Raw genomic sequence first — 21,767 nt, forward strand, 5'->3', positions numbered from 1 at the left:
TATGTTGAAACACTAATTCCTACTACCTAAGAATATGACTGCATTTGAAGAAGGGCCTTTAAGAAGGTAATTCATGTAAAATGAAGCCATGTGGGTTGGCCCCAGTGCAATATGACTGATGTCCTTATAGGAAGAAATTAGGCTGCAGACTCACAGAGAGAAAGCCATATGAAGACTCAGGGAGAAGTTGGGCATCTGTAAGCCAAGGAGGGAGGCCTCAGAATTACATCAACCTTGCCCACACCTTGATCTTTGACTTCTAGCCTACAGACTTGTGAGGAAAGAAGTTTCTGTTGTTTAAGCCCCTCAGTCTATGATATTTGTTATGGCAGCCCTGGCAAACTAATACACATGCATACACCAACAGCCGTCTCCTATACATGCACAAACACAGGCATACCCACATACACCTCGTGGACAATCACCAAGCTTCATTAATGACATTCTACTTTTTTTTGTTTGTCAAGTTCATACCCATCGTAGGAGCTTTGGGCATACTTGCCATTTTGCATGAATTTCTTCTTTCCTACTCTTCTCTTGGATTATTTATTTTCACCTTTCAAGTCTCACATCTTGATTGCCACCTCTGCCAAGAGACTCAAAAGTGAAAGGAACCACCTTCCTTCTATATCATTATCTGCCCATTGTGTGTTTCATTCAAAAACTTGTTACAAATTGAAATCTTATCATTATTTCCCTTTGTCATTTTTTTTTGTTTTGTTTGTTTGTTTTACCTATTGGATCATGAAAGAAATCAGCTCCGTAATGGTAGAATCAATTTTGTTCTGTTAAAAGCTCATATTATTCCTACTATTAGCACAATGCCAGACACATAGGAGGTATTCGTATTTGTTGAATATGTGAACGTAAAACATCTCTAGCTGAATTTGCTTTTGGATGGTGAAGCTATGAATATGTGACGCTGAATGTGTGCACCTTTGTTTTTTGCTTCAGGAAAAGGTAAGAATGAAAGTGGGGAATAAATAAGTTGCCTGAAATACTGTCCTTTTTTTTCTGTTAATGTTTCCCAGATCATTTTAATTCCAGGTGCAATTGAGGAGTAATGACTCAGTTCACTAAATTCTCCAGCATTCTCTATATAATTTGAAAGCAGTTCTTATGCATATTAAGATAATGTAAGCATAAGGTAATAGATAGGATTTAGAACTAAGTGGCTATGCAGAGCTTGGGAGAGGACAGGCAGATATTACTCAGTGTTTCAAAATTGTGTGACAGAAATAATAGTGTTAGCACCAGCAGGGAAGGGAATTCAGAAGGAGTACTGTTTGGGAGAATAAATAATATAAGAAACTCAATTTTATACATGTCACTTTCAACATTATGTTGGAATATCAAATTAAATGGTCCAGCTGGTTGTGCAGAATTTAGGTCTGGAACATGGTAAAGCTTCAGCACTGGATGTACACTCATGCTAATTTGATACCTTGGTATTCTTTTTCAAGCCCTGGGGGAAAAATGGTATTAATTATGTTAGCTGGAGAAAAACTGTGACTAAAATACCAAAGGCCAGTGCAGCCTTCTAACTGGCACTTTAGTAGTGGGTCTAGGTTAACACATGCTCTTGACTCAACTTTAGCATTCTGTCTGGAAAGATATGCAATTTCCTAGTTTCTGTCATTATTTTATCTCTAATTAAGCCCATTTTAGATGTTAGTTGGTTTTAGTCTTTGATTAACAAGCATATTTGTGCTTTAGTCATTGATGGCTAATTGATGTTACTGTATACGGGTATCCAACATAGAGAGTCGAGGGAAGAGGTTATTACCCTTTGATCAAGCCTTCATTTCTTCATAAATCAAATACATTTCACAGAAGTCCGGTGGTGTCTATAATGGGATTGTTTTGATGAGAAAGAAAGCTATTATATTCTAATTTCCAAGCACTTTTTTTGCAGTTAATAATGACTTGAGAGTAGAGTCCAACAGTGAGTCCTATAAACTAGAGTATGTTCATTTTCCCTCCAATAATTGATATAATGATTATAAATAATTATTGGTAATAATAAATTAGGTCATTTGTATATTCAACTTCAATGAGTGATCAGCTAATGAATTCAAATATGCAAAGTAGTCATTCTGTTTCTTAGCTGCTCATAGGTATAACTATTTAAAAATAAGGCTATATAAAAAAAAGTTAGAAGAGTTATGAGATATCCACTGTTGGTTGGATTTGGAATTTAAAGGCTATAAGGACAAAGGTCAGAATTCAACATGCTGTGATTTAAATTCCCTGTGTCTAACAATTGACTTGTTGAAAGACATCCTACCATGTCTACAAAGACATTTCTCTGATCTCCAATAGTGATATGCTAAGAGTAACTAACATTTGAGAATTATATACCATGGCTATTTGATATATAATCAGAAATATTTGAAGATGTTTAAGAAAGCATATAACTTTCCATATGCTGCACAGAATTTCTTCCAAATAAAGTAATCTTTTAAATTGATTTTTGTATTTAATTTTTTGAAATGTCATTAGTTGTGTCATGTCTGCCTCTTAATCTAATATCAAATACTCATACAGTGTAGCATGTCTGAAAATTTCTGATCTGTATAAATGAAATGTTACATTACCAAAATATTCCCAAAGATATTGAATTTTTAAAAATAGATTACCTTAAGAGCTCGATCAACAGTTTGAGCTCTGAGCAACAGCGGTTCGATGCCTGACCCAAGCTGAGCTGCCGCTAAGCTGCCAATAGGTAGCAGGATGGCTCAGCTAAAAATAAATAAATAAATAAATAAATAAAAATAGATTACCAATTTTATGGTTTCTCCCTGTGATGAAATTTGTAAGTGCTCTCACTAAAACAGATATTTCATTTCGTTGCTTCCAGCTTTTTGGCAGAAACAAAAAAGTGAATAGCAAACACCTGGTTACTAGCTAACAGCCAACCTTGCAATTTCTGCCTCTGTGGAAATAATGTTTGAATCTTAGAAATCAAAGTAAAATGAAAGTTTTAAAGCTTTAGCCTTGTTTCCTCAAATACAATGACTATTCCTAGGGAAAGGGAATTTTAAAAAAAGATAAAAGCACATATTGAAAAATTCAGCTTTAATATTTGAATCCTAAAAGAAACAGAAACATTGCCAACTATTTATCATTGCATTTGTCATGATAATACTAGGTATCTATTGTTAACTTAGTTTATTGATATTTTAATATAAAGTTAATTGAAAATCTTTACTCTTAGCATCTTAACTGATGTATATGGTTTTCATATTTAACATTAAATCTTCTTCATCAAGAGCGGAGTATAATCAACCTTCTACTTCATATCTTAATGGAGGAAAATAGATTTGGAAAAGCAATTCTAACATTTTTTAAAAATAGACTTTAATTTTTAGAGGAATTTTACATTCACACAAAAATTGAGTAGAAGATACAAATATTTCCTATATGGCTTCTGCCCCCTGCACATGCATAGCTTTTTCCTGTTATCAATATCCTCTCCAGAGTAGTGACTTCATTAAAATTGATAGACTAACAACGACACATCATTGTCACTCAAAGTCTTTAGTATACATTAGTGTTCATTCTTGGTGTTGTATATTCTATGGATTTGGACAAAATTTCAGTGACATATATCCACCATACAGAGTAGTTTCACAGCTCTAACAGTTCTCTGTGCTCTGTCTATCCAGTCATCTTTCCTCCTAGCTCATGAACACCACTTGTGTTTTTATTGTCTCCATAGTTTTACCTTTTTAAAATTGTCATATAGTTGGAATCATACAGCATGGAGGCTTTTTAGATATGTTTCTTTCATTTAGTAATTTAATGTTCTTCCATGTCCTTCATGACTTGATAATGCGTTTCTTTTTTAGCACTGAATAATATTCCATTGTCTAGATATACCACAGATTATTTAACCATTCACTCACTGAAGGACATCTTGGTTGCTTCCAACTTTTGCCAAAATAAGTAAAATTGCTATAAACATCCATGTGTAGGTTTTTGTGGACACATAATATTTTCAACTCACTTAGGTCAATATCAAGTAGTTTGATCACTGGATTGTATGATAAAAGTAAGTTTAGTTTTGTAAAACCTGTCAAAATGTCTTCCAAAGTGACTACAATTTTGCATTCCCACCAGCAATTCATGATAGTTCTTGTTGCCCTATATCCTTGCCAACATTTGGTGTTGTCAGTGTTCTGTCTTTGGGTCATTTTGATAGGTATGTAGTGGTTCATCCTTGTTATTTTAATTTGCGTTTCCCTGATGACATATATGATGTGGAGCATCTTTTCATATGCTCATTTGCCTTCTGTGTATCATCTTTGGTGAGGTATCTGTTAAGGCCTTTAGTTCATATTTTTACTTTAAAATAACACTCTGAATTAACCTAGATCCACACATGCACTTGGTATAAAATGGTATATATAAGTAAGTTAAACAATATGAGACCTTATAGGATTTTATATTTTGTCATTAGTTAACCTGTAGTCTTTGCATTTTTCAGGGAGCAGCAAAGAGGCTGTCTCTTTAATGCAATGAGTGAGAGCAAACATAGTAGAAAATGAGTTGACAGAGGTAATGAGGGAAACCAGGCATTTTGAAGTTTTCCTTGATTATCCTCAGTTATAGCTGAGTGACATTAGAAGAAATTGGTGAATTTTGAGCAGAGAAGATTATCTTCCTGATAAAAATCAATACCACCTCTCTAAACTTCTTCAACTGCACGCAGGTACTCAACACACCAGTGTAAAAGCAAATGCCCAGGTGGCAAGCAGGTCACTCAGGGAATTGTCCTAAAAGCTCAGGGAGAGAAAGAACACTTTGTATTATTCTCACACTAAATGCAGATGTAAATGCTTTAATCTAGTATTTATGAGGTTAATACTTAATTATGTATTTAAGGTTCCCATATACCTCCCTGATCATTATTTAATCCATTTCATACTCCAAATGATCTCGCTAACCTTCCAGGAAATTAAGCTTATTATAATGGCTCATCTTCATCTCAATTTATTGACTCTTCCATTTATGTCAATCACTCTCCACCGTAAGCTGCTTTTAAGGGCTTCACTATGGTTATTTTATGAAGCCCTTGTTTCTGTTTAGCAGTGAACTCTTCCCTACCCTTTATCCATCCAGCACACAGGCACGCCCTTTGGAATGATTTGAAAGACTGGGCACCTGACATGTATTGTTTTGAGAAATAGTCTGTTCTGTTAAGCTGTTTTTACCCTAACATTTTATCATGGAAACTTAACAAAAATTCAACAAAGATTAAGGAAGTTTACAATTAAAACCCATATAATTACCACCAAGATTCTAATGTTACGGTTTTACTATAAATGCTTTATTGCATATCTTTCCATCCCTCTATCCATAGATTAATCTGTCTTGCTTATCCATTCTTCTATAATTGATATTTGGGGTATTTCCACTTTTTTTGGCTATTTAGAATAAAGTTACTTTGAATATGTTGTATAGAATCTTTATGTGAAGGTAAGTTTTCATTTCTATTGAGTAAATACCTAGGAGTAGAATTTCTGGAATGTAGAATATGTCCACGATTTGATATAAAAAAATTGATAGAACTTTCTCCCAAAGAAGCTGTAACATTTTACATTTGTACTAAATCATGCGCATTATCCATTCCAAGAAGAGTAAAGAGAGTCCCAGTTGCTCCATAATCTCACCAACATTTAGTGTTGTCAGTCTTTTTAATTTTAGTCTAGTGGGTATGTGCTGGTATTTTAGTGTGACTTTTATTTGCGTTTCCCTGATAACCAAAGATATTCAAAACTTTTTCATGTGTTCCTTGACCTTTGTGAAAATTCTTCTTTAATCATTAGCTCTTTTTATTGGGTGCTTTGTCTTTTTATTATTGAAGTGCAATCTTTTTACACACTATGGATATTCAGTTCTTTGTCAAATACATGTTTTGTGAATATTCCATTCCAGTTTGTGTCTTGACCATTTTTTTTACTAATTGGGTCTTATAATGAGCATATTTTTCTTATTTTTAATAAATCATATTTTATCTTTTCTTTTTTGATTATTGCCTTCTATAACCAATTTAAAAACCCTTTGTCTACTACCGTGAGAATGCAGTGTTCTGTGTTTTCCTTTGAAATTTGATGGTTTTAGCTTTTGCATTTTGGTCTAGCCTTACTTTCAAAATAAATTTGGCATAAGAAAGTGAGATAGGAAGAGTTGTTTTGTTGTTTTGTTTTTCTATATGGCTACTGAGATATTCTAATACCATTGTCTGTAAAGCGTCCTTTCCTCATTGGATTGCGTTGGCTCATTCATTCAGCATTATATGATTATGTGCATATGGGTCCATTCCTGGACACTATATTTACCCTGTTTCATCTATTTGTCAATTGTTATGCCAGTCTCTTCTACTTCTTCATTTTTGTAGCTTCTAGTAAGACTAGAAATCAGGTAATGTAATTTCTCCAACATTGTTAAGTCTCTTTGTAAAATTGACAGTCTTCATTTTCCCCTCTTCAATATGATTATATTGGTATTGGTTCATTTTTCACTTTCTTAAGGTCATTTGCCTACTTATTACATAGTGGAACATATTAGCATTTTTATCCCCACATCCTTTTCATCCAAAAATTGATGAGTGGTCTTTGTTTATTGTACTCAGACTTCATGATTACATTGTTGAAGTGAATATATAAAGTGCTGTGGCTACAGAGGACTCCTTTCATACAACTATAATGCTTTTTTTTTTTTTGTAGAACCTACAGTGATTTTATAGTTTCAATGAGAATAGGAGGAGGCATCATTAACCATTGTCATAGCAACAGCACCAAGAAATTTTAGATTCTTAGTAAATCTATTACTTTTAATGTGTTATTATATTTTTCTTTCACATTTAATCCTCATAACCATGTATAAATCATTATATACATTTTATAAATAAATAAGATTATATAATTTATAAAATAACCCATATATTGCTTTTTAATTCTCATAGTACACCTCTAAAGGAGATACTGATGGTAACCCTGAGGCCCAAAGAGATTTTAGGCTCCTTTGCTTGGTATAGGGCTGAAGAATACAAAGCGACTATAAGAAAGTAAGCAGAATAACTATGGAAAGTGCACTTCTTTCTCACTGTAATCTGTGTGGGTGTACTTTCTTCAATTGCACAGTGCACAGTATCAATTAGGCTGTTTTTGTTTGCTAGTAACTGCATTTCTTCTCAAAGTTACGAGTACATTAGTATAAACAGGATTTATTGCCTGACATAAGAGGAAGGATAAAGAACGTTCAGAATTGATTATACTGATTTGATTCAGCATTTCGTGGATACCATTAAGATCCTGTTTTCTCTATTTTTGGACTTCCATAGTTGGTGAAATTAATTTCAACGTAAGTGTGCTACTAAGAACTTTCAGGACTGCATCCACATGCAGGGAAAAATAAGGCTGATGTACTGTAGTGTATTCATTTTCTAGGACAGCTATAACAAATCATGACAAACTGGGTGGCTTAAAATTGCAGAAGTGCATTCTCTCATCCATTCAGGCAGCCAAAAGTCCAAATCAAGACAGCAGGACCCTGGTCCCACTGAAGGCTGTAGGGAAGTAGTCTTCCTGTATTGCCCAGCATTGGTGGCTCCTGGTGTTCTTTACCTGTGACAGTTTAACAACCATCTCCGCCTATCTTTGAATAGCCTTTGATGAATACAGCCTTAAGGTTTCCCTTAGCCTTGCTTAAATTTTAGACAGACTTCTTTTTTCTGCTCTACCCCTGACTTTTCTTTCACCCTGGCCCTTATAGAATTCAGATGGCCTAATTACAAAGGTCCCTCCTTACTCTTCCCTTAGAGCAATTTACTTTAGAAAACTTGTGATTGCAAATTGTTTCTCTAACCCCTTTGAGATGTACATCTCTTTTATAGCCTCTTGAAAGTTTTACAATGCAGGGCTATCTTTCTCAAGGACCTGGGAGCCATTCTTTTGAAATGAAATCATTAAGGGAGAGAGCCCAAATCTTCCCAGTCTCTGTGAGAAGGTAGGAACCTAACTTCTGTGGACACCTTGCTCAAAATTGTAAAAGCACCTCCTGTTAAGGAGTAAAGTTTACTTTTCCTTTAGGTAAAGCCAATTAGCCAATGCCAACTCGATGGCCATCCCATCTCACCCCATCCTAGCTCTTAAAATCTCTTCTGCCATTTGCTTCAGTGGCGTTGAGCTCAGATTGAAGTTTGGCTTCTTTCCGTGATTGCAATGCCGTCTAATAAAATCTTCATGGACTATTTAAGTGGGATCAGTACAATCTTTGCTTTGATCCTTTCTGCCCTCTGCATGTCTCTTTGTCCTCTCTTCTTCTTATAAGGACGTGAGTTATTGGATTTAAGGCTTGCCTTAAATTCAGTAGTATTTTTCATGAAATCCTTAACTAATTACATCTGCAAAGACAGTTTTCAAATAAGGCCACATTCTGAGGTTTCAGGAAGACATTAATTTTGGAGTGACATTATTCAACCCACTACATGTTGCTTAAGGGCTATTTCCCATATATCCTCAGCAATCCTCCCTTCTTACCTCATTATCTGAATTAGATCACATGCCCATTCTCAGCCCAATGCAGTTCACCAGGAGAGTGTGACTGAGCACTGGTAGGACAGCCATATAGTAAGTATTTATGCATTGAAGGCTGTTCAACTATGCCATGGTAGCAAGAAATCAACCATTCACAATTGCTAAATGCTGGGTGTGGTTGTAGTCCAAGAAAATTTCATTTATATAAATAAGCAGTGGGTAAATTTGGCCAGAGGGCAATAACTTGCCTACTCTGGATGAAATAATCAACCCCCATTCCTCCCTGAGCTGGAGAAACAAGGGTGCTCCCTTACTCCAAAATGTGGAAAGTAGAAAACAGAAGCCACTACCTGGTAATTCATCCCTGATGAATTTAATTTTGTTTTCAGGGTTTTATATTCAAAGAAGCCATTCAGCCACCTCTCACACAGATAACATTATGTAAGTAAAATTTAGTATATTGGTTTTAAGCAACCATTTTCTCTACTTACTAGAATTTTAGAGCTTATCTTAAGGCTGTGGAGAATATGAAAGGTATTCTTATTCATTCTGTGACCATGATTTATCCTCCTTTTCTCTGATAAAAACATAGCAAAACAACACTTCTTTTCTTCCAGGTACTAATGCTTTTCTGTATGCATGTGCATTCAGTGTGTGTGTGTGTGTGTGTGTGTGTGTGTGTGTGTGTGTGTGTCCCTCATTGTTACAGCTGTGGACATTGTTCTTTAATGAAGAAGTTTAATATAGTGACTGAAAAGTGCAGGCTCAGAAAGCAGGCCGACATAAATTTCAAACCTGGCTCTTTTACAAACTAGTGATCTTATATAATTTATTTTATTATGTGCACCTCAGCTTCCTGATAAGTGAAATGGTGACTGTAATAGTACCTGTTCCATTGTGTTATTTCAATGACAAAAGAGTGAATGCATACTAAATTCTTAATACCAGAATTCTTAATACTAAATTCTTTTTTTTTTTTTTAAGATTTTTATTGGGTAATTGGGGGGATGGGAACAGTACTGGGGAATTAGGGGAAGGGGAACAGACAAGTTGCTGTCGTTTTGTTCTTCAATCTAGTTGTGGAGGACATTGCTTCACTGGCCCAAGTTGGCACCATCATTGCGCTCTTCCCTGGCGAGGCAGATCAGTCGCCGGCTTCTGGACGGCCGCTCACTGCGGCTGCTGGCCGCTCACGCTGGCTGCTGGCCACACACGGTAGCCCATGGCAACCCACTGCCACAGGGACTGCAGCCTATGCCGTCGCTGATGACTCACGGCAGCCCAGCTCCAGGTTGAGCTGTTGTTCAGCATCTTAGCTGTAGAGGGCAGTGTCACTGGCCCTCATATGGGATCCGAACCGGGGCCCTCTGGCATCCCAAGCGAGTTCTTACCCATCGCGCCACTCGGCCGGCCCCAATACTAAATTCTTAATACTGTAAATTTTTAAGAAATGTCAATTACTGTTTTTATTATTTTACTTTTTATTAATGAGAAGTTGTCAAATCTTTTTTTAACAATATCTTTTAAGTAACGTGTAGGATTTGAAACAAGTCTTATAATACAGATTTGTGTTGTTGTTGTTTTTTTTACCATAAAGTGCTGCATTATCAAAACCTTTTAGTTTTACTGTTTCAACCAACAGTAAGCCTATCTGAATAATCAGTGATTCAGTCTTTGTTCTATAAATTTGCACATGGCAGAAATTTTCAAATTTGTATAGTAATTGAGTATTAAATTACTATAAAAATTTAAGTAGTTAAATTTTATAATAAACTTATAAAAAGAAAGTAATTTCTAAGACAAATCTATATGTATTTTTCCGAAATAAATCTATGCTTACGTATTTGTAGGGTGATTGATTTTTTTTTAAACTAAAGATGCAGGGAATTGAACTAATTGTTTTAGTTAGTACTTAGTTCACATTATATAATTTGTGATTTTTACAGATATATACAGACACACATATACTATTCTCTTCCCCATCGGCAACCAATTTAATGACTTAATATGCATGGGTTTTTTTGGCCATATGTTCTTATATAATGGGTATTATTACATGTGTTCATGCACTTTTATGTTATGTAAGTGTTATAATTCCAACAGGTTGCTGATTTTCTACCAAAATTTATTATTCCCTTATTCAATAGTAATTGAATTATACACTGTTTTTTCCAATATCTCTGCAGTTTGGCGTGTTCATGTGTAAACTGATCAATGTAAACTGATGTGGTACAAAACAATTTTAGATCTTAACCTTTAAATATTAGTTGTTGTTTGTTTTGTTTTGTTTTCTTTTTCATTTTCTTTTTCTCACTTCTGCTCTCTGCTATCCACACCTAGAAGTCTGCACTTTCAACCAGACAAGTGACCACAGTGCTCCAAGGCATGGCTTCTCAAAGTCTCTTTGCAGACACATAGCCTCAGCGTCACTTTGGAAATAGTTAGTAATTTTGAGTATCACAAATTTCCAGGCCTAAAGCAGACTTGTTGAGTCAGAAATGTTGAGGTAGGCAGCAATCTCTGTTTTAACAAATCCTAAGGTGCAATTCTGATACATGTTACAGTTTGGGAACTGCAAAGAGTGATAGAAAGGACCTGAGGCTTGAACGACTACAGCAAAGGCCAACAAAACATTTCTACAGGTTCAGACAGTGAATACTTTAGGCTCTTCTTGTTCGCTTCCTCTTCATCCTCCTCTTGCTTCTTCTCTTATTTCCTCTAACAATATTAAAACACTTAAAAACCATGCTTAGCTAGCACACAGCAGGTAAAAATAGGCTGGTATAGAGTAGAATGTCTGGTAACCGTGGGCATATTACACAAGAGAGAAAAATGAATGTCTTTGTTTTCTAAAGCACTATGTATTTAGGATCTCTTTGTTACATCAGCTTACAGATTCATCCACTTTTTATTTGTATTTTTAGTCCATTTATATTTATGGCTCTATTTAGTCCATTGACACTAACTATAGCAAAATACTCCATTCCATGCCCTTACCAAATTTTGCCTGTGCCCTCCCCAGACATGCACACATCAAATCCAACTCCCTAATACCACATAAAACACAAGTCTTCTACATGCCCTCTGTTGGAACAGTGTAAACATTTCCTTAATTAATATATTCAGGAGATGAATGTTTGAATCACATCTTCATTTCACTATTGATCTCCAGACGGACTGCACTAGTCTACCCCCACCCCAGAAGTATGGACATGTTCCAAACCTCCCACACCACCAACCCTTGGCATTACCCAGGTTTCTAAGGTATGCCTGCCAAAAGGTATAAAGAGAGATTTCATTGTTCTATTTGAAAAAAAAAAACAAAAAAACAATAGGAGACATATATAGACATTGTATATGTCCCAGCATGTAATAAAAGTATAAGCATATATGTACAAATAAGAAATGCTAAGAATTTAAAGGAAACATCTTTGGGAGCAAAATATATTGTAAGAGCTTTGGAGAGAATGTGGGCCTTAAACTTGGCAATATTAACATGCAGCATTATTTTATTTGTTTATGTTAATAACAGCATAATAATCCAGTATAAGCATATATCATTATTTAAGTTATCACTCCTTAATTGTCAAACATGTGTTCCAGTTCTAATATTTGCTATTATAAGGTGAAGTACAAAGGAACAAATCAATCTTATAACCAAACCTGTCTGTACATCTATAGCTATATATTTTGGAGAAATTCATAGAAGTAGTATTAATGGGGCAAATGGTATAAATATTTTTAAATGCTTTGATACATGCTGCAATATTGTTTTAGTAGAGATTATTCCAACTTCTACTTCCATAAACATCAAATGAGTAATTTCACCAATATACATATATTTAATATATATGTTTTAAAGTTCACACTACTTTTACTTTATTTTCATTTTTGAATGTATTTTTTACATTTTATATATGCAAAATACATGTAATATATATGTCAACTTAAAATAATGCTACTAATAGAAATTTCAGCTTCAATGACTATGTTCATAAGTTGACAATTGAACTTAACTTGTAAATCCACTATTTGTTCCTTGGTTGGCTCTCTAGAGATCTTGAACTTTTGGTTCATCATTTCTTTCTATTATTTCTATTTTTACCATATGTACTGCACATATGCTCATAAATACACATATGTATATAAATTTTTATTTCTATATGCTTTCATAATATATTTTCATTCTGTTAGTTTTTATATGCATATTAAAGATATGCTACATTTATTTTTCCATTACCTATTTTTGGGCCCAATATTGTGTTTGTTAATTTAATTTACATAGCTATGTTCATTCATTTCATCTTATGCATAATATTCCATTCTGGTAATATTCACAACTTATTTATCGATGATAATATTAAGCAATGTTTGTCCAGTTTTATTATATCATCTACTGTGATACTTGGAACAATCTTATACATGCCTGCTGTTGCATAGGAACAAGAGTTTCTCTAGGGTATATACCTAGGAATAAAACTGCTAAGTTATAGTCTAAGTGTATTAGCAAACTTCCTTCTGACATAAGCTGGTAACTTCTTAATAGATTTAAAGCATTATTAGTACTCTTTCAGATCCAGTAGTTTCAGGATTCTTTTTAATTTCATCTTATTAATAGTTAGTTCTGAGAGTTACATATTCTCTATACATTGTTTATCCATTGGCACATGGCCGTTTCCTCAGACAGGATTTCCTCACCTTGTAGGGCTAGTCTGAGATGCTGTACCCAATATCTGAAGTCTCATCAATCATCATCAGGAATAGGCAGGTGAATAAATTGTACTTGTTTTTTTCTTTAACTCAAGTAACTTCATTCTACTAAAGAGATAAAAATAAATGTTAGGCTCTTCACATGAGGTTTTTCCTTTATATGCACAGGTGATATAGGGGTGGATTATTTGTGTGTGTGCATGTGTTTGTAAGGTGGCTTAATGGTTAATTTGTTGTCTGGGCAGGTCAGTCCTGTGATGCCTTCTGTAATCATCTATTCTTCTTTTGAACTATTGAGTACAGAAAAGACTAAGCAATAGGGGGAAAGAAAACGAAGAAAATCAATCCTGTTAACATTTCAAAAATGATTCCAACCTAGATAAATTAAATTGCTTCAGAATTACAAGCCACAGACTATCCTGCCTCTCTCCTAGCAATGTAAACCAAATAAAATAGCTATTTCAGCTCCATTTCACCACTACTTTGGATATTTTCCAGAGATTAAAAGAACAAACCAGAAATATGAAGAATAAGAAAGATCATGAATGAAGTAGCATAAGGGAAAACTCAGGCAGTCAGGGGAAAGAAAGAGAGAATGGAAATGGAGGAGAGATAAGATAGAGAAAAAGGAAAAAAAATGTAACTTGTCACAAACAGGATTTGTTTATATTCCTTTCCAACTCAAGTGCTCCTTTTGGAGAAAAGCATTTGCTTTCTTTGTTTTGTACTCTTCTCTCTCCACTCTTTTTTCCTATTCATGTAGCCATTTTGTAATTTTGATTCATTTATGATTGTTAAGCTCTCCACCAAAACTCTACTATTTTGAGACATTTCTCTAAAAGAACTACTCTAAAAGAGTATGATTTTAATGGGAACTGCTGTTATAAGTGTATATATTCTTGTCTTGCTTCCTTTCTTTTGAATTATACAGAAAAAAATACATAGTCTCAGGGTAAATATCAGGTTCTATGTGTATTTGTATTCAAAGTTCCAGGCATTAAAAAAAAAAATACGTATTTAGCAGGAACACTTATTGAGGAAAAAAGTATCACTACTAACCATATAATTTGACCAAAGAATAGTTGTTGATTGCTGAATGGTCACCAATATTGAAATTATTAATAGCAACTAATCCCAGCATATTCAAATAAATTGTGAAAATTTTGAAAATTTCTTAAGGATTAAACATAAGCTTAATTTCATTTAAAATTAATATGGTGGATAAACCATCATAGAAGTGATTATTTATCCATGCATAACCCCAAATCACCCTGATCTGCTCTCTTCATTCAAGGGGTTAATTGTTTTTGACATACAGGAATAAGTGAAACATGAGCGGTGTTTGAAATGAACTTTGGAAGTTCATTGACTATGAATTACAAGTACTCTAAGAAATGTAAAATACAATTTGCTTTACCTCAAACACCAGAGTAATGTCTACCCATTCCACATTAACAATGTTAATGTATTGGAACTGTGAAATAGTTTCAAATTCAGAATAATACATTTTAGCCATTAATTTTCAAGTCAAAAACATATTAAGTAAGTCACTCTTCTCATTTTAATCATGTCACAAGTTATAGAATGTTAAATTACTTGCCCATTGAGGACCAGTATCAAGTCAGAAGTAGAATAATGAATAGAATCCAGTCAACACTATTTTCTCTATTGTTTGAGTACTTTACTAATGGTGATGTAAATTTAGGAAATATAGTGTTCAATACCATTCTATATCTTAGCAATAATTTATGGAATGATAATTGCCTGATTGTCTTATGTTCGGAAATACTACAATCAATAGCTTTACTTACATAGGGAAAGTAAATTGACAAATTAAAGATATAGCCCTTCTTTTAATATTCTTATCTCTTTCAAAGAGTAATTTAAGCAGAGAAAGGTAATTTTGAATATTAGCTCACATTAATTGCATGAAGTAGTTTGTTTTCATTTGTGGAAATACAGAAAAATTCCTTCTTACAATGATTTGCTATTGCACTGAAGCAAGGATGAAAGATGATTAATGTTAAATGATTGACTCATATTATGTGCCAGTCATTTAACATGTATCATCATAGTCCACAGCCAATGTTCACCACAACCCCTTGAGGTAAGAAATAGTAAATTAATTTTCCAGTGATAAAACACACATTCATAAAGATTACCATATCAGTGAATCTAAAACAAATTCCTTTCATTGCAAGATACATGTCGTCTATTGCCACAAATAATAGAAAGTGCTGCAAAATATAATTGTAATACTGAGGGTGCCCAAAAAATGTATACACATTTTAAGAAAGAAAAAACTGTATTAAAATTGCAATAATATATACCGATAACAAAAGATGAATACAAGTCACATGTATACATTTTTTGGCATCACTGGTATATGTCAGTAGCCTGGTGCTGATTCAGAAATGATAACATGATACCATGGGTGGGCGGGTAAAGTGCTTCCTAGAATGATACCATATGCTAAGGCACATGTCTAAGGCATGTGAGCTGACAACTGAAGTCTATTCCCAGGATGCTTTGGCTCCAAAGCCCCTGATTCTTCCATTAAACTTCACAGCCTCAGCTATCTTCCATGAAACAGAATGCCTTTGGACTTTTCCTTTATGAAAACTCTCCTTTTTCTTCATGGTACCACATAGCCTTTGCAACCTTCATATGAAGAAAATCAAAGTGCATGGCAGTGTATTAATCAGAAAAATTGATTGTGCCTGCCTCATCCTGTCAATCACTTGATAAGGAAAAACAAATAGCAAAGATTAAATCACAAGCTGCACAAATGCTTTCTACTTGGGATAAATACATTTCAGCTTTCACGAAAGTCCATTATGCACTGTTTGGCTTTGATTAACAGGAGGCATTTCATAAAGCATGAAATAAAGCTACTGCTAGAGGAAAAAGGAAGAAATGTGTGAGCATTTTCTCACTGTTCAGTGAAACAGCTGTTTCATCCCAGTCAAAGAAAACAGCAAACGCTCTGACGATTATGGATGTCCTTGGCAAAGGATGAATTTATGTGCCTGTAAAGGAGATGTCATGTGAAAAGGCAGAGTCTGCAGTAAACAAAACACCAGCAGAACATGACTTTAAAGAACAATTCATATTTCCTCTTGCACGGGAGAGATCCACAATTGCAACTTGATTGTAATCCTCACCAGGGAAATCTGGGATCACACCTGTTTTCTTTGGACGCTTGTGACACACTCCAGCTGGTTACTTCAGAGATTAGAACATTCACGTACTCCAGTGGATATGCTTGGAGCTTCAGTCAACTCATTTCTTTTAAACAGCAGACTCGCTAGTTAGATTTATTACAACTATGCAGATAACTATGTCTTTATATTCACATTTATATTTCTAAAGTATATGCAACATCTATTGTTTCCAGTCCATGACATGTTTTCATGCAAGTGTTATTCTTGTTTGTACTTCATTAAAAGGGGCAAGATATTAAATGTATGAACAATTAGTTACTATGCAGTCAGTGTAGTCTTAAGAATAGTGGAGAAAACATTTAGAACAAGTAAAATAAAATCACAATAGCCACCACAAACTCTAATTCACTTCTTCCAAACCCCTTTAACATTCAGCTCCAAACATGTTGTCAGGGCCTACATTTTTTATGTTCAATCATTCTAAAATATTATATTGTGAGAATTAGAAGAATGTTGATAGACAAAATCTTAGGCTGTAAGACTTATGGCCATCTATAGTTCTTATTACAAAGTAATTTCTTTATTTTTAGAATTTAAATTCTCCTTAAATCTGCCACTTAAACCTAGTAAAATAATTATAGTATGAGCTGCATTGCAGTGCCAGTAAAGACAGACAGATCCACCAAATTATACTCGTTATTATCTGAGCAAACAAGTTAGCCAAAAAAAAAAAAGCTTTATAATTTCTACAATACAGGCCAAATGTGTCAAAGCCCATGCACTTTTTAAGGACCTAGTACATTGTTATGAAGCATGTATAATTATATAAAACAGTCTGGCTGTAGTTTTTCTAAATTTGAGAATACTATTTTAAGAATAATTTACATTGTCATGTTTAAAAACAAATGCTAATGCAATTCTAGAATTATATGCTTGTAAAATGGACACAAAAGACAGCAATAAGCCAAAAGTATAAATGTCCAACAAATAAAAAATTATGTGAGAGTTTTATCGTGAGCTTGATGAAATCAAGTATATCTAACCATTTTAATCTACCTGTGAACAAAGATTGATTGTGGCTAAGCAAGGTCTTTGTCAGCTCATACTATTGGAGAATTTTAAGGAGAGTATAATCATTGCATGAAAGGCCTATAAAAAGTTCAGCTTTGGTTTTTGCTAAGTGATAGTACCATCTACTGGTTTAATTTGTCACAATAGTGTGATGGCTGGGAGCAGGAGGCCTTTGGTTTTTACAGGCACGCCTGTTGGGTGTGTCCTCATGAAGGTTTTCTCAAACGTAGGTTCTGTTATTTATGCTAAGGAATAAACAAGAATCGACATTGTTATGAATTAATTGCAATTTCAGACTTTGATGCACTTCTATTCGTTATAAGATATATATATATATATATATATATATACATGCAATAAAAGAGAAGAGCTTTAACTAGGCAAAATCATTTTAAGGCTTTTATGTAATGACTTAAATCATGATGTATATGTAAAGTCTGAACGTTTAGCTAATCAACACTCTGTACCTTTGGCACATTGAATGCATTTTGTGCTCAAAAATGTTGACAGTTTCAATAATAAAACAGGGAACTTAAGGTAGACAATAGGAAAAATAGAAAACTGTTCCTGGTTTAAAGCTTGCAGATTGAATAAATATAATATATAGACAAGAAACACAAACAAGGACCTGTGCCAACCACTTAGTTTTGTTTACTAGAACATCCACATTAAATATGCTTGCAATTCTTCTTTTAGTTTACTATTCAAAAAAAAAAAGAAAGAAAGAAGAAGGAAATAGCTAACAAAGTAGTTGCCTTAGGGTGGTTCAGATACGTTTTTTAAGGTATGAATAAAAATATGGGTGTGAGTAAGAGAGTATTTGAAGGAGCAGTAATATTTGAAATGGAAGAGGCAAAAAAATGCAGAACAACAGCTTGAGTAGGAATAAGAGAAGGGAAAAAGTACAAGAGAAAGATGAGACTTGTTTCAACTGCCGCACAGCAAGCACGAACGTGTCCTTAATTCTGAAACACAAATTCTTACCAATTCTAACACTATTAGATGCCAGTGCTCATACCACAGATAGGAAGTTTGTGCTAATTCTTAACATAGTCAAAAATGTCTGGTTTGGTCACTGACAGTATCAAAGGGTGGAACCATCAACCCTACCCTGCTAAACTACCCCAAATAAAACCCATTCTGTTAGTAAAAGCAGAAGAGAGATGGTTGGCTATGCAATCACTGAGTTTGGGCAAATTTTTGAAACTGTTACCATATACTCCTTATTAATTTTGATGCTTTGGGATGTAAGTTATAGTATAATACCTACTCAAGACTCTTAAAAAACAAATTTCAACAAGTCAACTTGAAGCACTCATTGGCTTTATTAAGCAATTCATAAATCAGTCTGTATCCCATCCAGAACTAGAAAGGCACTTAGAGGGGTTGTACAAAATAGAAGGGTTTTAATAGTGTGAATGCTGAGGCAAAGGAGCTATAAACAAAACAAAAGAAAGGGTCATCTTTAGACCAGCATATCTTTTGGGGGATGGGACCAGCAAGGAATTTTATCATGTAGTTTGGCTCTTCTTTCTGTGGGGTTTAGGGTGGAGATGACCCACAAGACACATTACCTTACCAGTGCTTGACCAGAAAATCCCAGACTAGTTGATTAAGATTATATTGGGTTGTCATAAAAGTCATGACACATTTTTGCAATGAAAACCATAGAAAAAAATACGTCATAACTTTTCCAACAACCCAATATTTCAGAGAGACATTGAGACAGCAGTTAGGTCAGGTATTAAATATAGGTTTGGTATCATGGGCTTTAGCACAACTGACACCATTTTGAGCCTGTGGTTTTTCTCTTTAATAGAATAAAGTACATTGTCATTCCCTTGAATTTATACAAATCTCTCGAGGTTTTAAACTGTTTTTGAGCTGGACACTAGTGTCCCTGGGAATTTCCCAGGGTGCCTAGAAGGGGAGTGAGCAGTGGTAGTGCAATCATTAATTTACCCATGCCTACCACTATACAATTAGAGTGGAACTACTTTGATCTGATATGTGTGTGCATGTGTGTACATGTATATGCATACTCGTAATCACACATGCACACATACATACACATGAGTATATATGTATGCATGTTTATACCAGGGATGCCAAAAAAATGTATTCAAGTGAACACTTTGGTCAACATTGCTCAAGCAGTAATTCACCATAATCAGAAGTGTCTGGACACTGATGGTAACCACTTTGAGCACCTCTTGTGATTGCAGAAATCAAATATGACTTGTATTCCTCTTTTGTTATCAGTATATATTGAGTGTTACAATTTTAATGCATTTTTCCTTTCTTAAAATATGTACACATTTTTTGGCACCGTGTGTGTGTGTGTATAATTTGATTTATATGTACATATTTTTGAGCAAGTGCTCTGCTGCTAAAAATAAAATTGAAAGCAAATCATTTTAAACATTAACAATATGACAAAACCCATAATGGAACACAAAGTGGCAAAAAATATTGGTAAAAACAGCTTGAGTCGAAGTAAGAAAAGGGAAATGTAGAGGATGAGCATAAGATTTTCTGTTTTGGCTTTTGTACAATGACACATTAAACTCTTTGATGGTTCAAGTTATGTTGACTTTGGTGTGGATGTTGTCTAGGATGCTTCCTTGACTAAGCCAGGGTGCAATGATCTACCTCTGTACTGGTGACCTCTATCAATCACTGTTCTCTCTCTTGTATAGCATGGTATTGTATACTAATTTCAAATATTATTACAGATTTTGTGTGTCTGAAAATCTTATATCTCTAAAAAATAAGTTTTGCTTGGACAGGACTTGGGTCTTAATTCATTTGAATTAGCTATAACTCCAAATGTAATGTGATGCTAGTAGTTTGTGGAAAATGTAAATAACAATCAAACTCTCTCTCTTTTTCCCCCCTCTCTCAACACACACACACACACACACACACACACACATACATGTTAATTCATTAATGTCATAGAAACAAGAACAAGTAAATATATTAACAGGCATAATTCAGAATAAAAGTGTAACAGGGTATAAGATCTGAGAAGAGATGATTATTCATAAGAAATCAAAATATTTCAAATTATAACTATAAAACATCACTCTACAATTGTTAGAGTAACAAAAATTAGCCAAGCAATGGCAGGGATATGAGCCTAAAAGGACTCATGTGCTCAGCTGGCAGGAGTGGACGCTAGTTGCATGTATTTGCAGAATTATCTGAATTAATCTAAAAATAAAAAGCAACAGTGAGAGGCAATAAGCATTTGAGATTAAAAAATAATAATAATAGCCATTTGGGAAGCACTGATTTAGGCAGAAACCCAAATAGTATTCCCATTAGGAGTAAAAGCAAAGGGTTTTTATGAGAAAGGGAAGTGGGATAATTATACGAATAAAAGGAAGAAATTTCTATTAGTATTAATAAGTGAAGGAAGGAATTTCTAAGGTGCAAATAAACAAAGTCACTCTTTAATTATACATGGTGGTGATAATTCTAAAGAATGTCTTTAATTTTCAACCCAATAGCCAGGAGGTCTGATTCCCTGTTAACTTTGCAAACAGCTATATGAAATATGATTTTGCTTTGGCTCAGTCCAAAGGTGATTCTGCCCAGTTCAAACATTCCAAGTGCTTGGGAAATAAGACATGTTAGTCAGTTCCTCTGGAATAGATGCCTTAGCCCTTTTAAAATGGCTCCAATTATGTTAACTTTCACATCTGGCAGCACTTAGCAAAACTAAGTATCATTTATACAGCCCTATGTCCATACAGCTCTTTACCTGGATATATGTCCTAAAGCAATGGTGAATATACCCTTTGGGGGACAAATACAAAGATAGTCAGTGCATACTTGTTTTGTTGGTAGTGAGTTGAAGTATCAAGGGAATGAGAATATACAAAGCGATGGACGGATACCATGGAATACCATGCCATAGGTACATATAGAAATGTTGATGGATCTAAAATATGGGATTTAAAGTTAATATAAAATAACAACACGCCTGTAAATTTAAATTATATATGTAAAGCAATAATACATTTTCTAGGAACATATACAAATGAAAGGATTTGCATTTAACAATGAAAAATGAGGACTGAAAGGAAATAAACAAACATACAAATAAATGAAATAATAAAAGAGGCTTAGACTGATGACAATAATGTATGTATATGGTTGAAGAGCATGATAACTAAAATGTATGCCTCTGATACCTAACTAGGTAAAAATGAAAGACCAGAACAGCAGCCAGCTTTCAAAGTGATACACAAAGTAGGACGTGAACAAGTGC

Source organism: Hipposideros armiger, unplaced genomic scaffold (assembly GCF_001890085.2).
Source record: "Hipposideros armiger isolate ML-2016 unplaced genomic scaffold, ASM189008v1 scaffold_368, whole genome shotgun sequence".
Classification (NCBI taxonomy): domain Eukaryota; kingdom Metazoa; phylum Chordata; class Mammalia; order Chiroptera; family Hipposideridae; genus Hipposideros; species Hipposideros armiger.